This window comes from Procambarus clarkii, chromosome 11 (assembly GCF_040958095.1).
Source record: "Procambarus clarkii isolate CNS0578487 chromosome 11, FALCON_Pclarkii_2.0, whole genome shotgun sequence".
In the NCBI taxonomy this organism is placed as follows: domain Eukaryota; kingdom Metazoa; phylum Arthropoda; class Malacostraca; order Decapoda; family Cambaridae; genus Procambarus; species Procambarus clarkii.
The window spans coordinates 36776436-36800366 of record NC_091160.1 but is presented as its reverse complement, the minus strand read 5'-3'; the positions used below and the strand labels follow the sequence as shown (position 1 = coordinate 36800366).

The following is a 23931-nucleotide window of genomic DNA, read 5'->3' as shown; positions in this document are numbered from 1 at the left end:
TTTATCAGGTGCAGGAAAGCTAAGTGAATGTCCATCAGGTCTGCATATGCCGCTGATGTTATCTTGCTAACATGTGCCTCTGGTGATAGGTTTCTGGTCTGGTCTACTCCCAGTACATTTTCAGTTTCTGACTCAAGTATTTGTGTTCCCATCACCCTGTACTCTCTCTCTCTCTGGTACCATCTCACCACAGTTCTAAATATCTCATCACCTTGCATTTGCTTGGTTTAAAATCGGGCAGATATTCTCAAACCATATTTCTAGAAGTCTTGGTGTTTAGTTGGGCTGGACGGTAGAGTGACGGTCTCGCTTCATGAAGATCAGCGTTCATTCCCCGACCGTCCAAGTGGTTGGGCACCATTCTTTCCCTCCGTCCCATCCCAAATCTTTATCCTGAGGTTGTGTTGTTGTTGTTTTAGATTCAGCTACTGGGAACAAAAAGTTACAAGTAGCACGGGCTATGGTGAGCCCGTAGTGGACTTACCTGGCACAGGAGCGGGGGCTGTAACTCCTAGAGAGGTCCAGAGGTACTCCGCTCCCTATACATACTCCCCTCATTCTGGTACCTCCACGACGGCACCGCTCCTGTGCCAGGTAAGTCCACTACGGGCTCACCATACCCCGTGCTACTTGGAACTTGTTCCGAGTAGCTGAATCTATAACAACAACAACATGGTACCTCCAACCTCGCTACTACTCTTTGCTTCCTCTTGGATATAACAACGATATACAAGATCTTGAGAGGAATAAACAAAGTGGACAAAGGAAGCATATTAAATTAAAAAAGAGATAGGACAAGGGGACGTCAGTGAAGCTGGATACAATTGAGGGGAAGAGATGCAAGGAAAGTTCTGGCATCCCTGCATGACTGGCCGGCAAGTTAAATGCATTCAAGGAAGCTGGGATGTTCAAGCTAATGACTCATAACTTAAAGACAAATATTATGAAACCTTTAATGCTGAACAAGGCAATTATCGCGCCAGATATAAACAGGGTACGAAGAGCTACATCTCACTCCCCAAAGTCACCGATAAGTATACGCACTCCACCTTCACCCTCCCCCCTGACCTCACATAATAACAAAACAGGTAATTGGTGATAATACCTTAGGAAACCTATAATTAAACACAAGAGAAGCGGATGAGGAAAATTAAAGAATCGTCCGGAAATTACAGGGAATGGAAGAGGGCGCTGGACAGGACTGAGGTAGTGAGTGAAGGATCCAGTCAGTAGGTGCGCGACGCTAGTGGCGGGAGGACGGTATAGAGCAGCTCTCCGCGGTCTCACGGTGACTACCACGACTCTCAAAGACGCCCTGTACTCGCTTCGGCAGTACATATACTCTCAAAGACGATCTTGAATTGAAGCTGTTAGTGTGAGGAGTTATTTGTGAACCACCTTTGGCCAATTAACTAACTTTTAACAGTTAACCATGACAAATAATTAATTAAATTACTTGTTTATGATTTAATTATTTCAGTGGATACAGTTAAAGTGTCTTCTTTTAGTGTTCCATTAACTATAACATTTGATAAGTTTCATAATTGTGTAAATAAAGATAAACACACGAAAGAATTATAGACCGCACGCAAAATCAAACTAACAACCAAATTTGCTTTGAATTATGTTGCTGATTCTAACAAAATTCTCGATTTAGCTCCTTAAGGAACTGTTGAAGAGCTTTGGAAAGGAACACAAAGGTGGTGATAAATGGGAATTAAGAATCACACACGAGTGCACCTCGGAAGGGTAATTATCAGGATCATTAGTTAATTGGAAGAGAAATATGACTTGAACTGAAAGTTGAACTCACAGACTTAATTAAGGCTCTCGCACTGAAATAGGCTACAAGTCTACAAACGGATACATAATTTTTTTTAATTAAATATAAATGCACTTGTAGTTGCCAATAAGGAAGAAGGAAACTCTGAAAGAATCAAACGACATCAGAAAACATATTGGTGAGCATCGCAAACGTGGGAGAAATACTTTAACTATAAGTAACTGAAGAACATCAAAGCTCGTCTAGAAGACATTACGCAACTCTTTAGTCACATTATCCATCTACAAGTCACATTAGAGGAAAGGAACATCTAGGAATTTAGTAGTGTCGGAAGTAGGCTACCAACATCACCTTTCCACCTCCTGTCATGGTAAGATTTGTTTTTTTTATTTTTAATATTTCATTTCTTTTCTAAGAGTCCATTGCCGCATTTAAAGGCAGCCTGGGGCAATGATCTCGTAAATTTATGATCTAAAAATCTTTAGTTCCTGATTTTCTAAGTTTCATAAGATAAATATATATATATTTATTTTACTGATGGAAGCTTTTTTTTATTAATACATGAGGTACATCTGCATTTGTGCAGCTGCCCTAGGCTATATGAAGTGGAGTACAGTGTGTCAAAAAAGCTAACTACGTGATGCTAAAAAATCCCCATCACACAGGATGGTTAGTCAAACAGAGGCATGTAATAGGCAGCCTGCACTGGCAAACTCCGGATGCATTTTGAGGATATCATCAACACAAGATTGAATAAGGTAGCAGTGGTAATACAAGTCCCCCATCTCGCAGGATGGTTAGTCATACAGGGCCATATGTTTAGTAGCCTGCACTGGCAAATTTTGGGTACACTGTGAGGATATCTTCAAGAATACGAGAGTGAATAAAGTAATTGCAAAGCTCCAGGTACCTCATGCCAACTGGTCTGAAAAGTCTAATAACTGGGCATTCGGTGATGTAGTGTGGGAGATCATGCCGCAGTTCCTGCTCACAGAGTTTGCACCTGGAGTGCTCAGGATTGGGAGATCCGTCACCTGTAGCCACCTGCCACAGGTAACGGTAACCCAACCTGATCCTGGCAACCACTGTGTCGCACAGTCTGGTCCACGTTTATTGCTGCCCATAGATATAGGTTTCAGATCTGAACAAATCATAGCTTTTTATACTAGTAATTTCAGGTCATTGGGAGTCAGTAATTTCTTTCCTATCAGATCTGAGTGTTTAGACCAATACAGTTTTGACAGCAGAGATGGGGATACCTAGATCTAATTCAACTTCATCTTTGTTGCACGCAAAATTTGGCTGCAATGTCTGTCTCATTATGATGGGTTATATTTATGTGTGAAGGTATCCATACAAAGGAGATTCGAGACTCTTTACTCTGTGCAGCAATTAGGTCATTTATAATTGGTAGTATGAGGTTCTTGCTGTCGATCTTCCAGGAGAAGTTTTCGATTGCTTGAAGAGCAGACTTTGAATCACAAAATATTATTCCTCCTTCAATGTTTTTTAATGTACTGGTAGCTAGTTGTAATGCTGCTAGTTCTGTTTATGTGGAGGTCAGCCAGTTGTTTAACCTGACACTGACAGTCTTTGTGCAAATATTATTTCTATAAAACCTACATGCTGCTGCAGTCCGTCCAGTAGAAGAGTGAACTGAGCCGTCGGTGTAGACACAGTGCTCGTGAGATCTTAAATTCTCGATGGAGGAGGCAATTGTTTCGAGTGTGACAGCTTTGAGAAGAGCAAAGGCGAATTTAACTAGTGTGAACAAATTCTGGTTTGGGAATAACAGTGTTGGCTTATGGAACAAACAATAGCCATGGGCTTGCTGAACTGTTTCAAGCTAGGGTTTGGGGTTGATATAAAAAGGAGTAGACTCGCATGGTCCAATAGGCCCTATGTATAGGTTCATATATCATTAATGTTCCTCTTAGGGCTCAAAGGTCCAAAAAGTATATATATATATAAAAACACGCAAACTACGTGAACAAAATGGCCTATTACCTTATCCCAAATTAATACTGATAAATATATCGCATTAATTACAACATTATTTTAATAATGTTTTTATTTATCATTATTATTAGTTGAAATGTTATTATTATTCCCGGTAGGGATACCTAACTTTTTCAATTTTACTTAGAAAAGATGAAAAAGTGATTCTATCATCATTGAAATTACTGATATTTTAAGTGAAATTTTTGTTTGGATATGACAAGCCTAATGTATGATGGCCTGTCGGTCCTGTGTATCTTTGAGTCTGTTTGTGAGTCTGTGGTGGCTCTGACTACATGTGTGTGAGTCTGTGGTGGCTCTGACTACATCTGTGTGAGTCTGTGGTGGCTCTGACTACATCTGTGTGAGTCTATGGTGGCTCTGACTGCATGTGTGTGAGTCTGTGGTGGCTCTGACTACATGTGTGTGTGTCTGTGGTGGCTCTGACTACATCTGTGTGAGTCTGTGGTGGCTCTGACTACATGTGTGTGTGTCTGTGGTGGCTCTGACTACATCTGTGTGAGTCTGTGGTGGCTCTGACTACATCTGTGTGAGTCAGTGGTGGCTCTGACTGCATGTGTGTGAGTCTGTGGTGGCTCTGACTACATGTGTGTGTGTCTGTGGTGGCTCTGACTACATCTGTGTGAGTCTGTGGTGGCTCTGACTACATGTGTGTGTGTCTGTGGTGGCTCTGACTACATCTGTGTGAGTCTGTGGTGGCTCTGACTACATCTGTGTGAGTCAGTGGTGGCTCTGACTGCATGTGTGTGAGTCTGTGGTGGCTCTGACTACATGTGTGTGTGTCTGTGGTGGCTCTGACTACATCTGTGTGAGTCAGTGGTGGCTCTGACTGCATGTGTGTGAGTCTGTGGTGGCACTGACTACATGTGTGTGTCTGTGGTGGCTCTGACTACATGTGTGTGAGTCTGTGATGGCTCTGACTACATGTGTGTGTGTCTGTGGTGGCTCTGACTACATGTGTGTGTGTCTGTGGTGGCTCTGACTACATGTGTGTGAGTCTGTGGTGGCTCTGACTACATGTGTGTGTGTCTGTGGTGGCTCTGACTACATCTGTAAGAGTCTGTGGTGGCTCTGACTACATGTGTGTGAGTCTGTGATGGCTCTGACTACATGTGTGTGAGTCTGTGGTGGCTCTGACTACATCTGTGTGAGTCTGTGGTGGCTCTGACTACATGTGTGTGTCTGTGGTGGCTGTGACTACATGTGTGTGAGTCTGTGGTGGCTCTGACTACATGTGTGTGAGTCTGTGGTGGCTCTGACTACATGTGTGTGAGTCTGTGGTGGCTCTGACTACATGTGTGTGAGTCTGTGGTGGCTCTGACTACATGTGTGTGTGTCAGTGGTGGCTCTGACTACATGTGTGTGAGTCTATGGTGGCTCTGACTACATGTGTGTGAGTCTATGGTGGCTCTGACTACATGTGTGTGTCTGCGGTGGCTCTGACTACATGTGTGTGTGTGAGTCTGTGGTGGCTCTGACTACATGTGTGTGAGTCTGTGGTGGCTCTGACTACATCTATAAGAGTCTGTGGTGGCTCTGACTACATGTGTGTGAGTCTGTGGGGGCTCTGACTACATGTGTGTGAGTCTGTGGTGGCTCTGACTACATCTGTAAGTGTCTGTGGTGGCTCTGACTACATGTGTGTGAGTCTGTGGTGGCTCTGACTACATCTGTAAGTGTCTGTGGGCGCTCTGACTACATCTGTAAGTGTCTGTGGTGGCTCTGACTACATCTGTAAGTGTCTGTGGTGGCTCAGGCTCCACGAACAAGAAGATAAAGTAAATAATATAGTGATACAACAGAATCAACAATAATCCAAAATGCAACAAAAGTAACTAATACAACAGTAACAAGAATCAATAATAATACAATTAATACAACAATGTTAACACTTAGAAATTTTGACAAACTTTTATAAAATTTGAAACTTTTGAAGAAATTTAGAAACGCTTAAAAATTTGGGTAAGGAATCATTTAGAATCTTGTATAGCATGTATGTCAGACCAATCCTGGAGTATGCAGCCCCAGCATGGAGTCCATACCTTGTCAAGCACAAGACGAAGCTGGAGAAAGTTCAAAGGTATTCCCCTAGACTAGTCCCAGAATCTAGAGGAATGAGTTACAAGGAATGGCTGTGTGAATTGCAACTCACTTTGCTGGAAGACAGAAGAGTTAGGGGAGACATGATCACCACACACAAAATTCTCAGGGTAATAGACAGGGTAGATAAATAGAGATTATTTAACACGGGTGGTACTCGCACAAGGGGGAGACACAGGTGGAAACTAAGTACCCAAATGAGCCACAGAGACATTAGAAAGAACTTTTTCAGTGTCAGAGTAGTTAACGGAATGGAATGCATTAGGCAGTGATGTGGTGGAGGCTGACTCCATACACAGTTTCAAGTGTAGATATAATAGAGCCCAATAGGCTCAGTAACCCCTAAAAACCTTATTAAAAATACAAGAACAACAATCAATAACAATACAATAATACATCAATAACAATACACCGCCACCACGAAGGATGAGAGAGTATAGCCTCATGATATGGCGGCTGTATTCTCTGATACAGTTCCTTACAGCCTCCTGATACAGTTCCTTACAGCCTCCTGAGACAGTTCCTTACAGCCTCCTGAGACAGTTCCTTACAGCCTCCTGAGACAGTTCCTTACAGCCTCCTGATACAGTTCCTTACAGCCTCCTGAGACAGTTCCTTACAGCCTCCTGATACAGTTCCTTACAGCCTCCTGATACAGTTCCTCGCAGCCTCCTGATACAGTTCCTTACAGCCTCCTGATACAGTTCCTTACAGCCTCCCGAGACAGTTCCTTACACCCTCCTGACACAGTTCCTCACAGCCTCCTGATACAGTTCCTCACAGCCTCCTGATACAGTTCCTCACAGCCTCCTGATACAGTTCCTTACAGCCTCCTGATACAGTTCCTTACAGCCTCCTGATACAGTTCCTTACAGCTTTCCGTCAATCATAACAAAGTTTCGCGTTATAATATATTTCAAAATTCCTGCAAGTCAAGGACATTAAAGGAACCACTTCATTTCTGGAAGCAATTCCAAAATGACCTTTTTTGAAACAAGTTTTAATAGCGTTCACAAATAGTTCATAAAATCATTTTGTTGGAGCTCTCGCTCTTTCGGATATTTTTTAAGACTTTCTGTATTAAAAGTACAAATGTGAGACGTGAAAGATTACGAAATATATGTCAATTGTGATCGCGAGTGATCATGGAAGCAGTCCCGCATTCAGCCAAAGGTGACAATGCAAATTCTCGGAGCGCTGAACAGCTCAAGGGGCACCTTTGCACTCAAGGGGGGCTTTCTAGCACTCAAGGTGGGGGCCTCTAGCGCTTAAGGGGGGGCCTCAGCACTAACGGGAACCCCCCAAGCAGAAATTTTCACTAAATTATACCGTGTTTCAGTATAATATGAACATCTATCAGGTAGCCTATATCTATTTCGGTGACTTAGGTCAATATAACTGATTAGATCCGCCACATGATTCAAGTAGTATACTGATCACAGCTATCAGCTGATCTAAGCCATCCATCAGCTGATCTAAGCCATCCATCAGCTGATCTAAGCCATCCATCAGCTGATCTAAGCTATCCATCAGCTGATCTAAGCCATCCATCAGCTGATCTAAGACATCCATCAGCTGATCTAAGCCATCCATCAGCTGATCTAAGCCATCCATCAGCTGATCTAAGCCATCCATCAGCTGAGCTAAGACATCCATCAGCTGATCTAAGACATCCATCAGCTGAGCTAAGACATCCATCAGCTGAGCTAAGACATCCATCAGCTGATCTAAGACATCCATCAGCTGATCTAAGACATCCATCAGCTGATCTAAGACATCCATCAGCTGATCTAAGACATCCATCAGCTGATCTAAGACATCCATCAGCTGAGCTAAGACATCCATCAGCTGATCTAAGACATCCATCAGCTGATCTAAGTGTCGAGTATATATTTTTATTGTAATTTGTATTTATTATTTATTATTATTAATTATTTAATATTATTAAATTATAATAATATTAATAATAACGATTAGAACTAAAGTAAAATGTTAAGAATTTGTTTGGCAACACATTGGAACTTGCCTGAGTAAAGCAAACCTTTATCAAAACAAATGAGTAACGTGAGTGGCAGATTATTCTCAGTCAACATAAACCATTATGGACCAGCACGGAGCAAAAAGTTTGGGTCCGGAATAAAAATAATTTATCGGAAAGTTTTACACATTGTCACTTTCGCCTTCAGTGACAATGTGAGCAAAATATAAAATACATGATTGTGAGAACAGTGTAAGTTACAACAGGCGAGCGGTGGGCGTACGCACCTAGTTGTACTTGCGGGGGTTGAGCTCTGGCTCTTTGGTCCCGCCTCTCAACCGTCAATCAACAGGTGTGTGTGTGTGAGTATACTCACCTATTTGTGCTTGCAGGGGTTGAGGTCTGACTCTTTGGTCTCGCCTCTCAACTGTCAATCATCACTCTGTTATTTGTAAATCAAATTCTCACAATCAATCAATACCCCCCCCCCCCCAGGAAGCAGCCCGTAACAGCTCTCTAACTCCCAGGTACCTATTTACTGCTAGGTAACAGGGAACATCAAGGTGAAAGAAACTCTGCCCATTTGTTTTCCGCCATCGCCGGGGATCGAACCCGGACGCTAGAATTACTCGCCCCAAGCCGCCGGGCCAAGCGCTATCTACTCAGCCACAGGCCCCGTGTATCAATGGAGCATGAAGTAAGGCCGTCGTTGTGTACCAATCATTCTAAGATACGATAATGAATAGTGAATACAGTAGTCACTAAGAAGGCCACTAAGATACGATACGATAAGCCTGTGCAACCAGTGTCTGCCGGTCAGCGCGGCGGACAGCCCGCCTGCTCTCATACCTCTCACTCTACTTCCCACTTCTAAATTTTCCTTCACCTATGCCTCTCCTTCCTCTTTACTTCCCCCTACCCCCCCCCCCCCCCAAAAAAAAACGCCTGCCTGGTACAGACAGCCACTCACCCTCATCACAGACACCACCAGGGCTGACCTAACCCTCACAGACACCACCAGGGCTGACCTAACCCCTCACAGCCACCCGCCCTCATCACAGACACCACCAGGGCTGACCTAACCCCTCACAGCCACTCACCCTCATCACAGACACCACCAGGGCTGACCTAATCCCTCACAGCCACTCACCCTCATCACAGACACCACCAGGGCTGACCTAACCCCTCACAGCCACTCACCCTCATCACAGACACCACCAGGGCTGACCTAACCCCTCACACCCACTCACCCTCATCACAGACACCACCAGGGCTGACCTAATCCCTCACAGCCACTCACCCTCATCACAGACACCACCAGGGCTGACCTAACCCCTCACAGCCACTCACCCTCATCACAGACACCACCAGGGCTGACCTAACCCCTCACACCCACTCACCCTCATTCCACCCACTCACACACATTCACTCAAACATCTACCCACCCACGGGGGGCTACTCAGGCCCGTGCCACCTCTTGTGGTGGCTTAATCTTCATCAATCAATCAATCGGCTGACCAACAGACAATCAACACAGACTGCGACTATAGGCTGTCGGTATGCTCGAGAGATTACCATCACCATAGATAGTGTAGAAATGTTAGACGACCGTAATGGACACTCCGTCAACCACGATACTTACTCAACTGGAACAAGTTGAGAGCTGGTCGGCCGAGCGGACAGCACACTGGACTTGTGATCCTGTGGTCCCGGGTTCGATCCCGGGCGCCAGCGAGAAACGATGGGCAGAGTTTCTTTCACCCTATGCCCCTGTTACCTAGCAGTAAATAGGTACCTGGGAGTTAGTCAGCTGTCACGGGCTGCTTCCTGGGGGTGGAGGCCTGGTCAAGGACCGGGCCGCGGGAACACTAAAAAAAAAAAAAACCGAAATCAACTCAAGATAACCTCAAGTTACAATAGTATAGGCCTAAGGAATCACCCACACGATTCACCTCAAGGGAATCAACAGGGTAGATAAAGACAGTCTATTTAACACAAGGGGCACACGCACAAGGGGACACAGGTGGAAACTGAGCGCCCAAATGAGCCACAGAGATATTAGAAAGAACTTTTTTAGTGTCAGAGTGGTTGACAAATGGAATGCATTAGGAAGTGATGTGGTGGAGGTTGACTCCATACACAGTTTCAAGTGATAGAGCCCAATAAGCTCAGGAACCTGTACACCTGTTGATTGACGGTTAAGAGGCGGGACCAAAGAGCCAGAGCTCAACCCCTGCAAGCACAACTAGGTGAGTACACGATGAGACTACATTACTGCCTCGTAGCCTGGTGGATAGCGCGCAGTACTCGTAATTCTGTGGCGCGGGTTCGATTCCCGCACGAGGCAGAAACAAATGGGCAAAGTTTCTTTCACCCTGAATGCCACTGTTACCTAGCAGTAAATAGGTACCTGGGTGTTAGTCAGCTGTCACGGGCTGCTTCCTAGGGGTGGAGGCCTGGTCGAGGACCGGGCCGCAGGGACGCTAAGCCCCGAAATCATCTCAAGATAACCTCAAGAAGATGGACCATTAGAGACTTTCCCCCACACTAAACAACCTTGTTGACCAGACCACACACTTGAAGGTGAAGGGACGACGACGTTTCGGTCCGTCCTGGACCATTCTCAAGTCGATTGTGCCTTAGCCTTAATCATCAAGGCAAATGGGGAGGACAAGCCTCCGGCTTCCTATCATCGTCGAGGCCACTAGTGTTAGTGGCTCTCGGGTAAACTATCGCCCCACTAATACCCGGCCAGATTCACGAAGCAATTACACAAGCACTTACGAACCTGTACATCTTTTCTCAATCTTTGGCGGCTTTGTTTACAGTTATTAAACGGTTAATGGGCTCCGAAGCACCAGGAGGCTGTTTATAACAATAACAACAGTTGATCGGCAAGTTTTCATGCTTGTAAACTGTTTAATAAATGTAACCAAATCCGTCAAAGATTGAGGAAAGATCTACACGTTCGTAAGTACTTGCGTAACTGCTTCGTGAATCTGGCTCCTGATTGGGGGTCCTATACTACAGCAGTTATCACATTTGACAACGCTGTAGCACAACTGGCAAATTTGCCAGTTTGCCGGACATGCTATGCGTACTAGTGGCTGTAGGTATTGTATGTACTAGCTCTATCTTTAAATACAACATTATGTCTGTAACTCATCTTCAGGGTATGTACCTTTACCTGAATAAAAAATTCTAATCTAATCTAAATTCTGACCAGCCATTGGCAGAGGATACGCTCCAGCGCACCACAGAAAACGTCAGCAGACATTACATGATAGACTTAAACAAAATGTATATCCTGTTTCTGCCAAATATTATATAGGCCTACTAGATGGGAGTATCCCAGCTATATATTTGACATGTTTAACGCCTCTAGTTTCTCCTCATACCTCTTGATATTTTAGCATCGACGTGTTTCTTGAGATATGGACATCACACAACTATACTCCATAATACAATTTCGTTTTCACTAATGTGAAGAGTTTTTTTAGTGTGAGAGAGTGCGTGTGGGGGCGAGTGGGAATGCCTGCCTGGGTGAACTTGGGTGAAAGTCATTCAACTAGGTGGAACAGCTTGGACCACCTCCACGTGTCGGAGTTATTATAACCGTGCGTGCGTGCGTGAGAGGGGGGAGGGGGGGGTAGTCTGTCTTTCTCACTACCCCCTATTCCACCCTTCTTCTGTTCCCCTCTTCCCTCACTCCCCATCTCTCACCCACTCGCTCCTCTCCGACCTCGAACCGATAAACATTTCCATTTATATATAAAGCAAAGGATGAACATGCGCGGGTAAACGGCAGGAATAGCTTCAATACTCTACGGATATTACATCCCCGATTTCATCCGGTTATTATTTAAGACTGCATGGAAATCGCATGTGTTGGGGGGGAGGAGTTACATCCTGATATTTCTTAAAACATTCAATTTAAGCCTCAGGTTAACGAAATTGCCGATTAGTTTGTAATAATAACCCGGGTCTGTGGACTGTGACTCCCGGACGCTGTCCGCTCGGCCGTGAGACATTGTGAGGTATTACCACTGATGCGTTCAACTTGTGGCAACAGGCTGCGAGCAGCCTCGTCCAACAACAGGGCCGCGGGGACGCTAAGCCCCGGAAGCACCTCAAGATAACCTTAAGGTAAGATTACTGTGGCAGGTTATCCTCTGACGCCGGACTTAGAGTCTCATGCTCCGACATTCTATTCGCTAAATATGTAATTATGTAAGCCAGGGTGGTGGCAAGATGGTGGTGGCAGGGTGGTAGCAAGGTGGTGGTGGCAGGGTGGTGGCAGGGTAGTGGCAGGGTAGTGGCAGGGTGGTGATGGCAGGGTGGTAGCAAGGTGGTGGTGACAGGGTAAGTCCCAAACACCTCTTCTGTCTCCTATCATCCTCAGGTAGTATAGTCTTCGAGAATCACATCAATGACATTCGAACCTAAGTTGCCCACTAGCAAGACGCCGTCGGTGGGGGGGGGGGGGGTGTGTGATCACCGAGCCTCCTGGTAAAATGGATCTCACTGCACCTGTTGTTGCCCAACTGGAATGATTTCCCCACTGAAGGATTGAAGGAGAGTGCTAACTCCTTTCCCGAACATTTTAACCCGCTGTAGATCCTCTAGCAAGGATGAGGATTTCAAGAGAAATCAAGTGAGGCAAGAGACTCTTGCCTCACTTCCCTAACAGCCACGCTGAAGACGGGAAAGCAAAGGGACACTTCCTACTGAACGCCTACGGAACTAACTTCATGCTCCCTGAATAAGAGCGTCGGCTAGTTCCCTGTTGTGCCTTACTGACAGGTAGGGGGGGGGGAGGGAACGTACCTTTACGCACCCTTTAAAGGTTGGTTAGGCTAGCCGCAAGCTTCTGGTCCCCCTCCCCCACCCAACATCTTTTATAGAAATACACATACATACTGTATATATAACCTGGCATACATACATACATACATCATACACATAAAACAGGAAAGTAATGCACATTTAACAAATCTCACGTTCCTGATAACATGGTTATTTTACGCGGGAAAGTCCTGGATTGATGACTAAAACCAGAGAAAGTGGTGACACCCCCGCCCCCCCCCTCTTCCCTACCCCATAAACCCCCCTCTTCCCTACCCCATAAACACCCCTCTTCCACCTTTCCCACACTACCTTCCCCCCCCTTCCCCTTCACGACCCCCCTCCCCCCCCTCAGTCCCCCAGTTGACTAACTCCCGAATACCTATGTACTGCTAGGTGACCAGACACATTAGGCGAAAGGAAACGAGCCCAAATCATTTCTGCCCCGCCCGGCGATCGAACACAGGATCCTTGATTGTAAGTTGAGAACGTAGACCACTGTACTACAGGGGCCCGCCTATACATCCCAACAAGGATGCAAACAAAACCGAGTATGTGTACACACACACATGTATATACATGTGTGCATATCGTAACATAGGATAGCGAGTCCACTGTGAAAATGTTGCAGTAGAACAGGACCAAGTTCTCAACTGAACAACACGCTAGAACACCTGTCAGAAGGAAAAGGAAAGTTAAAACTAACACTCACTCTTGGAAGACGCCGGGAATATAATACATTTCTTAATGAACAAATCCACAAGGGGCCGTGACGAGGATTCGAACCTGCGTCCGGGAGCATCCCAGAAACACTGGCCTAATCGACTGAGCTACGACTACGAATCCCTTATGGATTTGTTCATTTGATGCATCACGTTAGTGTGATCTCTGTGTGTAATTTCTTAATGAATTCACACAGAAGTCTAAAAAAAAAACTACCAAGCTGAACCAAGATGTCTTAATTTTTACACAAAAGAAACGTCCGACACTGAGAGGATATCTGAAATCGCAAGAGACCATTGGGTCACTCCGTTGCTACGAGTAAAAGCAATACTCGTACTAGTGGTAAACACAAGTGAAAACCATAGTAATAAGAATGATAGAACATAATAACATGAACTGTAATAACGACCTTTTCACATGCACTATTTACAGAGCCAATAGAGACAAACCCACACTGGTGACACACACACATCCTCGTCACAAGCACCTTGTGAGACACACATGTAGGTCAAGTAGCCGTTATAGAGGAGCTTCCCCTCGCAAGACAGCGCCGCGCCCCGTTTTCTAATTATTCTAGTCCAAAAAGCAGGCTCGACCCTTCAATTATTAATTACGGTAGATGTTACTTGGCTGGATGGAGGTGGGAGAGATGGAGGGAAGGTTAAGGGAGATGAGGAGGGAGGGATAATGGAGAGGGGGAAGGGAGGGATAAGGGTAGGGAGATAAATGGAGAAAGAAGAAGCAAGAGAAAGTGGGGAGGATGGTTGGGGAGGAGTAAGGTCGACGCTGCCTAGTCGACTAAGGCAGCCTCTGGGATCATCCCGGGAGTAAGTTCGAACCCTCATCACGGCCCTTGTGGATTTGTTCATGAGTAAGGTAGTGAGCAAGGTTGGGAGAGGGGAACTGAGAGAGAGAGAGAGAGAGGTCATTAAGAGCGGTAGAGAGGAGAGAGAGTCGAGGAGGGAGATGACCATCATGTTAAGCTCAATACATGACCGTATTGATCCACAATACGCACCTCCACAGATCTCCAGTATCAGCTCTTGATACTGGTAATGGCTCAAAAGGGCCACCACTTACGGGCTATTCATGCCCGTGCCACCTTTTGGATGGCTTAATCTTCATCAATCAATCAATCCGGTGAACGCTCAGTCCTCATCGTGGCGGAGACAGGCGCTAGAGGCACTAATTATCCCCAGGTCTTTGGTGTGTGTGGCTGTAGTGAGAGGTACCCAATTACTGCTGATTGAACATTTAAGGACTGGTACCTAGTCAATCCTCCCTGGGCAGGACTCGAATCCAGACCAGAACTGATGAGGCGCGGGGCGAGTGTGTTACCACTGCGCCAGCAGTTACACGCAACGGTGGTCCTTAAATAAACATTTAAAATGCGACTGATGTAAATTTTCCAGGTGGCAGCAGGTTCTTGGGGAATATTACCCTCTTCCTCACCACTGACTTGGGTTCTATAATGTCTGAGTCTGTCTGTCTGTCCAACCCGTCCTCTTAAAAATAACGTCACTTTGGCTCGTATGCGCGCTATGGCCAAATTTGGACGTAATTTGAAATGAAATCGACTCACAAAAGTGACGTACTGTGGTCCATTTTCGGCAAACGGCCAAAAGCGACGTTCTTTTTTAAGAGGACAAGTTGGTCTGTCTGTCTGTCTCTTCCTTCCATTTCCTCCCCATTCTTCCTATATCGGGGGGTTTTCCACTTTCTCTTCCCCACACATTTCTCGTCCTGTGTTCATGGGTTCACTCACTCCCAGACAACTCATAAACGTACAGCTGTTTTTTTATATATACAGGATTTTCTTTTGTCTTAGCGTATGGTGAGTGTTTTGTATGGTCGATTTGTGTTGTATGGTTTTTTTTTGTCCTTACTGTATGGTTGACGTATCTCTGTCGACTGCCAGTATGCTACTGGTGGTAGGTGTATTAAAGTTGAAATACATTTATTGAGGTTATAAATATATACAAAGGGATGAGGCATATATATATATATATATATATATATATATATATATATATATATATATATATATATATATATATATATATATATATATATATATATATATATATATGGTATTAATTTCATCAACACAAGACAGAACAAGAGGTGGCATTAATAGGGTATTAATACCCTATTAATGCCACCTCACCCCATCCACCTCACTCAAATATATATATATATATATATATATATATATATATATATATATATATATATATATATATATATATTTTGGTAGCAGTCTTTCTTGTAAACATATGTTGTTAAATACTGTATGACCGAAAAAAGTAAGATTAATAATTCGAACACGAATCTTCTCAATATTTCTTATGTTTCTTTTTACTGTCGATGGTAATTGAAAAATCAATTCTCCAAAATTCATTTTTATTTCTTGTCTGACGCGACGCTTGACCGCGTTTCGTAATAACTTATTACATTTTCAAAGACTTTAGTTTACACTCACACAACTGTAACCTGAAAACACGAAACAGAGTTTTACTTATGTTAAACACTTAAACAGCTTGTCTTATATATTTGCATTTGGGTGAGGTGATATGTTGCAACAGTTTTGTATGAGGTGAACAAACTTTTGACCAACACAAGACAGAACACGGTGCAATGGGTATAAATTGGATAAATGAGAGGGAAGAATGGAAGTAACTACAAAGGGCCTATTGGCCCATACTTCCTCTTGATGCTTCTATATTGGTACGGAGTCTTGAAGTGGGTAGAATATAGTTGTGCATTAATTGGCTGTTGATTGCTGGTGTTGACTTCTTGATGTGTAGACACATCAAAAAGTCAACAATACTAGACTGGCCAATATAAGAACTGCCTTTAGAAACTTGTGTAAGGAATCGCTCAGGACCCTTGTATACCACTTATGTCAGACCAATCCTGGAGTATTCAGCTCCAGCCAGGAGTCCATACCTAGTTAAACACAAGACAAAGTTACACAAGACAAAGTTAGAGAAGATTCAGCGGTATGCCACCAGGCTCGTCCCGGAACTGAGAGGAATGAGCTACGAGGAAAGGCTAAAGGAGCTGAACCTCACATCCATGGAAAACAGAAGAGTAAGGGGAGACATGATAACCACCTACAAAATTCTCAGGGGAATTGACAGGGTGGACAAAGACAAACTCTTCAGCACGGGTGGGACACGAAAAAGGGACACAGGTGGAGCTGCCAGATGAGCCACAGAGACGTTAGAAAGAATTTGTTCAGTGTCAGGTTGTTAATAAATGGAATGCATTAGGCAGTGATGTGGTGGAGGCTGACTCCATACACAGTTTCAAGTGTAGATATGATAGAGCCCAGTAGGCTCAGGAATCTGTACACCAGTTGATTGACGGTTGAGAGGCGGGACCAAAGAGCCAGAGCTCAACCCCCGCAAGCACAACTAGGTGAGTTCAGACCATAGTCTCCACAGACCATGGCCCCCCACAGACCATGACCCCCCCAGACCATGACCCCCACAGACCATGGCCCCCCACAGACCATGACCCCCACAGACCATGACCACCACAGACCATGACCCCCACAGACCATGACCCCCACAGACCATGGCCCCCACAGACCATGGCCCCCCACAGACCATGGCCCCCACAGACCATGGCCCCCCACAGACCATGGCCCCCACAGACCATGGCCCCCCACAGACCATGGCCCCCACAGACCATGGCGCCCACAGACCATAACCACCACAGACCATGACCCCCACAGACCATGGCCCCCACAGACCATGGCCCCCCACAGACCATGGCCCCCCACAGACCATGGCCCCCCACAGACCATGGCCCCCACAGACCATGGCCCCCCACAGACCATGGCCCCCCACAGACCATGACCACCACAGACCTTGGCCCCCCACAGACCATGGCCCCCCACAGACCATGGCCCCCCACAGACCATGGCCCCCCACAGACCATGGCCCCCCACAGACCATGGCCCCCCACAGACCATGGCCCCCCACAGACCATGACCCCCCACAGACCATGGCCCCCCACAGACCATGGCCCCCACAGACCATGGCCCCCCCACAGACCATAGCACAACCTGTGCGTCGCATTTTTACCGTCAGGTTACAGGGTGTTACACACCACGTTGCATGATGGCCACAGACATGCAGTGTTAGCAACATACTTCAACACATACGCAACATACCTCAAAACATACGCAACATACCTCAACACATACGCAACATATCTCTCTCTCCCTACCTTCTAAATGACTAACAAACGCTGTGTGATCTATATACACATTCCCCGCACTGTTTCGTATATGGTCTGAACAAGAGCCAACACATCAATGGAGTTTCCAAAAGGTATATATATATATATATATATATAATATACGGTCGTTATATGTACTGTATATAATGTGTACTGTTGTACCACTCAAATGAGGTAGGTATATGTACTGTTATCTTCGGAGAATGGTTTATAATAGGTGACATATTGGGTGATGCATTTTGTAAATACCTTGAGAGACAGTCTCGATCTCAGTTGTGTGAGAGAGAGAGAGAGAGAGAGAGAGAGAGAGAGAGAGAGAGAGAGAGAGAGAGAGAGAGAGAGAGAGAGAGAGAGACAGACAGAGAGACAGAGAGACAGAGAGACAGAGACAGACAGACAGAGACAGACAGACAGACAGACAGACAGACAGACAGACAGACAGACAGACAGACAGACAGACAGACAGACAGACAGACAGAGACAGACACACACACCCACACGGGGGGTTGTGAAAGCTCAGAGTATCTCACAACATTAATTTTTACTCTCCGACCCGGTCTGTTCCCGCGCAATTAACCTGTGGGCGTTGGCGCCAACTGCCGCCCCACCAGACTTCCGCGCCTGCCTCACCTGGCGCCGCCTGCCTCACCTGGCGCCACCTGCCTCACCTGGCGCCACCTGCCTCACCTGGCGCCACCTGCCTCACCTGGCGCCACCTGCCTCGCCCTCACCTGGCGCCGCCTGCCTCACCCCACACCCAGCACCACCTGCCTCACCACACACCCAGCACCACCTGCCTCACCCCACACCCAGCACCACCTGCCTCACCCCACACCCAGCACCACCTGCCTCACCACACACCCAGCACCACCTGCCTCACCCCACACCCAGCACCACCTGCCTCACCACACACCCAGCACCACCTGCCTCACTCCACACCCAGCACCACCTGCCTCACCCACAACCAGCACCACCTGCCTCACCCACACACCCAGCACCACCTGCCTCACCACACACCCAGCACCACCTGCCTCACTCCACACCCAGCATGTATGGGTCCCTTAAACTCAAGACGAGGGCCTGTACATGAGTGACTAAGACATGAGTAACATCCTGGAAGATGAGTGTGAGTTAGTGTTGAGTAATGCAAAGGTGCACGGCGTGAGAGATGAAGATCCGGAGAGATTTGTTATAAGCTCGCGTCATACTGAGGATATCACACTGAGGATATCACACTGAGGATATCACACTGAGGATATCATACTGAGGATATCACACTGAGGATATCGCACTCAGGATATCACGCTGAGGATATCACACTGAGGATATCATACTGAGGATATCATACTGAGGATATCACACTGAGGATATCGCACTCAGGATATCACACTGAGGATATCATACTGAGGATATCAAACTGAGGATATCATACTGAGGATATCACATGAAGGATATCGCACTGAGGATATCACACTGAGGATATCATACAAGAGGATATCATACAAGAGGATATCACACTAGGAGATCATGCAGAGGATATCATACTGAGGATATTACAGAGGATATCACACCGGGGATATCATACTGAGGATATCACACTGAGTATATCACACAGGATATCACACAGAGGATATCATACTGAGGATATCACACTGAGTATATCACACAGAGGATATCATACTGAGGATATCACACTGAGTATATCACACAGAGGATATCATACTCAGGATATCACACAGAGGATATCACACAACAAGACTTCAAAAGAGGAATTTATCTGAATATACCCGAGGGGCTGTGCCATCGTTAGTCACATAGATTGGGACAGGAAGTCGGCGGCTTGTCCAAGGATTCCCCTCGTGTACTCGGCCTCGGGTCATCGAACTCAAGTGGATATACACAATGTAAAATTCTTCACTAGTGTGAACAATCTGTATAATATGGAGACTCGGTCTATAAATATTGTACATCTGGCACACGCTTCACACGCCGCACGACCGCACTAAAACCACAGCAAATTCAGACCACTTTAATATCATATATTTCACTAAACAACATTGAGGGAAAGTTTCAGAAGCCGCATTATCAATTTGACGGAATAATAGTAGTGGTCAGTCTCAGGAGACTATGGAGTTGTGCGCTGGTTGTCGGTCTGGAGTAGCCTCTCCTGGGCGCCAAGGCAGGGTAGGTTGATACGGGGGGGGGCGGGGGGGGGAGAAGCTGTCACCCATGCAGCAGGTTCTCCTCCCTCTCCACGGCGCCGAAAGTCTCCAATGTTGATACGGGGGGGAGAAGCTGTCACCCATGCAGCAGGTTCTCCTCCCTCTCCATGGCGCCGAAAGTCTCCAATGAAAAGGCAAACGCCAATACGATTGGTTCCAGCGCCGTCGCAGGAACTGTCAGAACGAGGTTGACGGCAATAATGAACTGCCTTAGGGGCTCCAGCTCCGGAGTTGACCTCGAAGTTGGTAAAGGAAGACACAGTGACTCCCAACCCGGAGACCGCCGTGGTCGGGGCCGGAGAAGAACCACCCCAGCAAGGGTATGGACGACCTTGTCACTTGTTATATCAGAAGTGATTCAACAAAAGGCTCACAACAGTCACTATACAAGGCACTTTACATCTATGGTGAGTCAGACAGTTACTAGTCTTGCTGCACACCCACCCAACTGGGCGGCAGCTTTACAGTCATGTGCTCCACACCCACCCAACTGGGCGGCAGCTTTACAGTCATGTGCTCCACACCCACCCAACTGGGCGGCAGCTTTACAGTCATGTGCTCCACACCCACCCAACTGGGCGGCAGCTTTACAGTCATGTGCTCCACACCCACCCAACTGGGAGGCAGCTTTACAGTCATGTGCTCCACACCCACCCAACTGGGCGGCAGCTTTACAGTCATGTGCTCCACACCCACCCAACTGGGCGGCAGCTTTACAGACATGTGCATGCATTACCTACAGTTAGCAAATTGTGGATACTTCTCTAAGATTCCCGGCAGTACATCATTATGACTGAAGTACTTACACATTTCTTGGACTCCATTGATGGTGATATCTGCCTCACACCGTTGCTCCTCGTATCACACACAGTATCACAAAACAGTTCCTCGTCATCTCTCGATGGTGACACAAAAATCACCATGAAAATGACCTCAGTGGAAGAGAGAGAAGTTCTTCCATCGGTCACCAACAAAGCCTTCCAATGGGCAAGGGAAAATAACAGAGTATTTACCGGTGATACATTAAAATTTACCAAGAAAAAACTAAGATTTTAAATGAAGAATAGAACGCAATAGGCTTTGGGAATCTTATAAAGAGGAGCGACCGCGTCAAACACCTTGGAATAACAATGTCACAAGACCTAACGTTTCGAAATCACATCACAACAATCATCAACAACCAGGACAATGATAAGCTAGATAAGGAGAACCTTATGAACGAGGGATGGCACACCACTGGTGGCACTCTCCACACACCACTGGTGGCACTCCTCACCACTGGTGCCATCTCGTACGGTATATACTGTTCAGTCCCCGCGTCTCCTTCAGAGTAAGCGAGATCGCAGGAAAATCTAAAGAACCTTTACTGCTCGCACCTATCAATTAATAAAGCTTTTAAATGGCTGGGAATATCTATATGTTCTCAAATTGTGCTTTGTGCTAGGAGTTCTGTGTACTAGTAGTGCTGTGTGCTAGGAGTGCTTTGTGCTAGGAGTGCTGTTCACTAGGAGTGCTTTGTGCTAGGAGTGCTGTGTACTAGTAGTGCTGTGTGCTAGGAGTGCTTTGTGCTAGGAGTGCTGTTCACTAGGAGTGCTTTGTGCTAGGAGTGCTGTTCACTAGGAGTGCTTTATGCTAGGAGTGCTGTGTACTAGGTAGGAGTGCTGTGTACTAGGCGTGAGGTGCACTAGCGGTGAGGTGAGTGAGTTCATCTCCCTCTCAGGACAGGTGAGGTATGACAGATGAGTCCCACCCTTCTGTGGGCTGGAGGCTGCGTGATCTGCGCCGCCACCCCCTACACCTAATACCTTTCCTCCAGCACCAGGATAGCGCCTGGTAGGTGTGGGGGAAGGCATGGAGGAGTGGCTGGAGGGATAGGTGGAAGGGGAATGAGAGAGAGGAGGGGAATAGGTGGAAGAGGCGGTAGGGTGTAGTGAGGGCGGTGGCCAGTAGGTGGGAGGAGCGCGAGGGCGCGCACGCACACCCCGCCCACACAAGTCATACCGTATCTCTCCGGCAGATCATCTTTCCATATTCATTTTTCTTTATAAACCAAACTGTTGCTCTGATGGTCAAATTACCAGCTATAATGCCATACTTTTGTTCCATAACCGAACTTGAAAGACTGAGTATTTTATTCAAATGTTCGGCGTTACGATTTTCGAAAAATTATCAAAATAAATTACGCGCGCTGCTGAGAAGTCAAAAAGTTTTATAGTAAGTTAATTAAGAGGAGTATAAACCCAGTATTCACCTTATGGTTCCTACAGACACACTCAGTAACTCGTAGTCTCAAAATGGTAGCGAGTGTCTGAGGTAAATACTGAACTAAAGGCGTATAGAGTAGAGAAGCCTACTCGATATTAGAAGCCTACTACTTTAAGACGTCAAAATATTGTTTTGTAATTAATTTTTTTTTTACATTTACGTTGCTTACGTGTTCGGGTTCAACTTACTGTCAAGAGGAATTATATTGTCTTGTGTTTACTGTAGTGCTCTTGCTTGCTCGCTGTCATATGAAACAACTTACATAGTTATATACACACAATGAAGACACAGCAACGTGATACATCTATGATCAAATATTTGGGGTAGGACGGTGGTATCGAACTCTCGTCCTGGGTCTCCCCCAGCTCTAAAGCTTTTCATCATTGTATAATATCTTCCGTTTGTGCTTCTCTTCCTCGCCCGATGGCTCAGCTGTCGTCCAGGCGGGAATTTGGTTTCTTTCGATATTATCTCTCGAATGACAGTGTTTTCACCTTTAATAGACTCAACAGCTTATATACGGCAACAATACTGTTGATTCTGGCGGGTATGGTTGGCTGTTGTGTCTGGCACGGGCACGGATGGGAGTGATTGATGAAGATTAAGCCACCCAAGAGATGGCACGGGCATGAATAGCCCATAAGTGGTAATTTTTTTTTAACTGAATGTGAATTGTGCATCACAGTAACAAGGGAAGGGGGAAGGGAATTATCAGAAAGAAGCACCAAGCCATTACGACTATATAGCACTTGGAAGGGGGCCAGTATAATGATTTGGGATGGGACGGGGGGGGGGGGGAAGGAAAGGAATGGTGCCCAACCACTTGTGGACGGTCGGGGATTGAACACCGACCTGCATGAAGCGAGACCGTCGCTCTACCGTCCAGCCCAAGTGGTTGGTTATCGCGAATAACCGAACCCAATTACAGGCTCACTATAGCCCGTGCTACATGGACATTTCAATCTAAGTATCTTGATCTTGAGGTTATCTTGAGATGATTTCGGGGCTTTAGTGTCCCCGCGGCCCGGTCCTCGACCAGGCCTCCACCCCCAGGAAGCAGCCCGTGACAGCTGACTAACACCCAGGTACCTATTTTACTGCTAGGTAACAGGGGCATAGGGTGAAAGAAACCTTGCCCATTGTTTCTCGCCGGCGCCTGGGATCGAACCCAGGACCACAAGTCCCGCGTGCTGTCCGCTCGGCCGACTGGCTCCCTAAAGTAGCTAAATAAGTAGCTAAATTTAAAACAACAACATGGAGTGAATGTGATCTTTGGTGGTGACCAGAGGTGTGGCACCACGACTCACTGTGAGTCCCCTCGCTACCCGCACCACAACCTTCCATGGAGAATAGTTCACCATCATTTGTGGTGGTCTTGTGCACACTTTACAACACCAGGGAGAAAGCGTGTGGCGATGAAGTAGGTAGCAGCAGGGTCACGTTTAATGTGAAATTGAAATGTGTGTGTTTATTATATGTATTAATATCTGTGTCTGCATAATTGACCTATTAGCTCTTGGATCCCGCCTTTCTAACTGATCTATTTATTATTATGTCTGCTACATATATTTTTCTCTAACACACGCACACACTTTTATGCGTGTAGTTATGATAGAGCCCAATAGGCTCAGGAATCTGTACACCAGTTGATTGACAGTTGAGAGACGGGACCAAAGAGCAAAAGCTCAACTCCCCGTAAGCACAACGAGATAAGTACAACTAGGTGAGTACACACACACATCTCC

At 46.1% G+C, this 23931-nt stretch overlaps 1 protein-coding gene across 1 annotated transcript in view; it reads left to right on the top strand.

Moving 5' to 3' along the window:
• The first annotated feature begins 1244 nt into the window (after positions 1–1244).
• atk (artichoke) overlaps positions 1245–23931 on the top strand; it is a 59161-nt gene continuing 36474 nt past the window's right edge. Inside the window, exon 1 of the mRNA XM_045742941.2 lies at positions 1245–2153. The gene's annotated coding sequence lies outside the window, so the exon portion shown is untranslated. The remainder of the gene's footprint in view (positions 2154–23931) is intronic.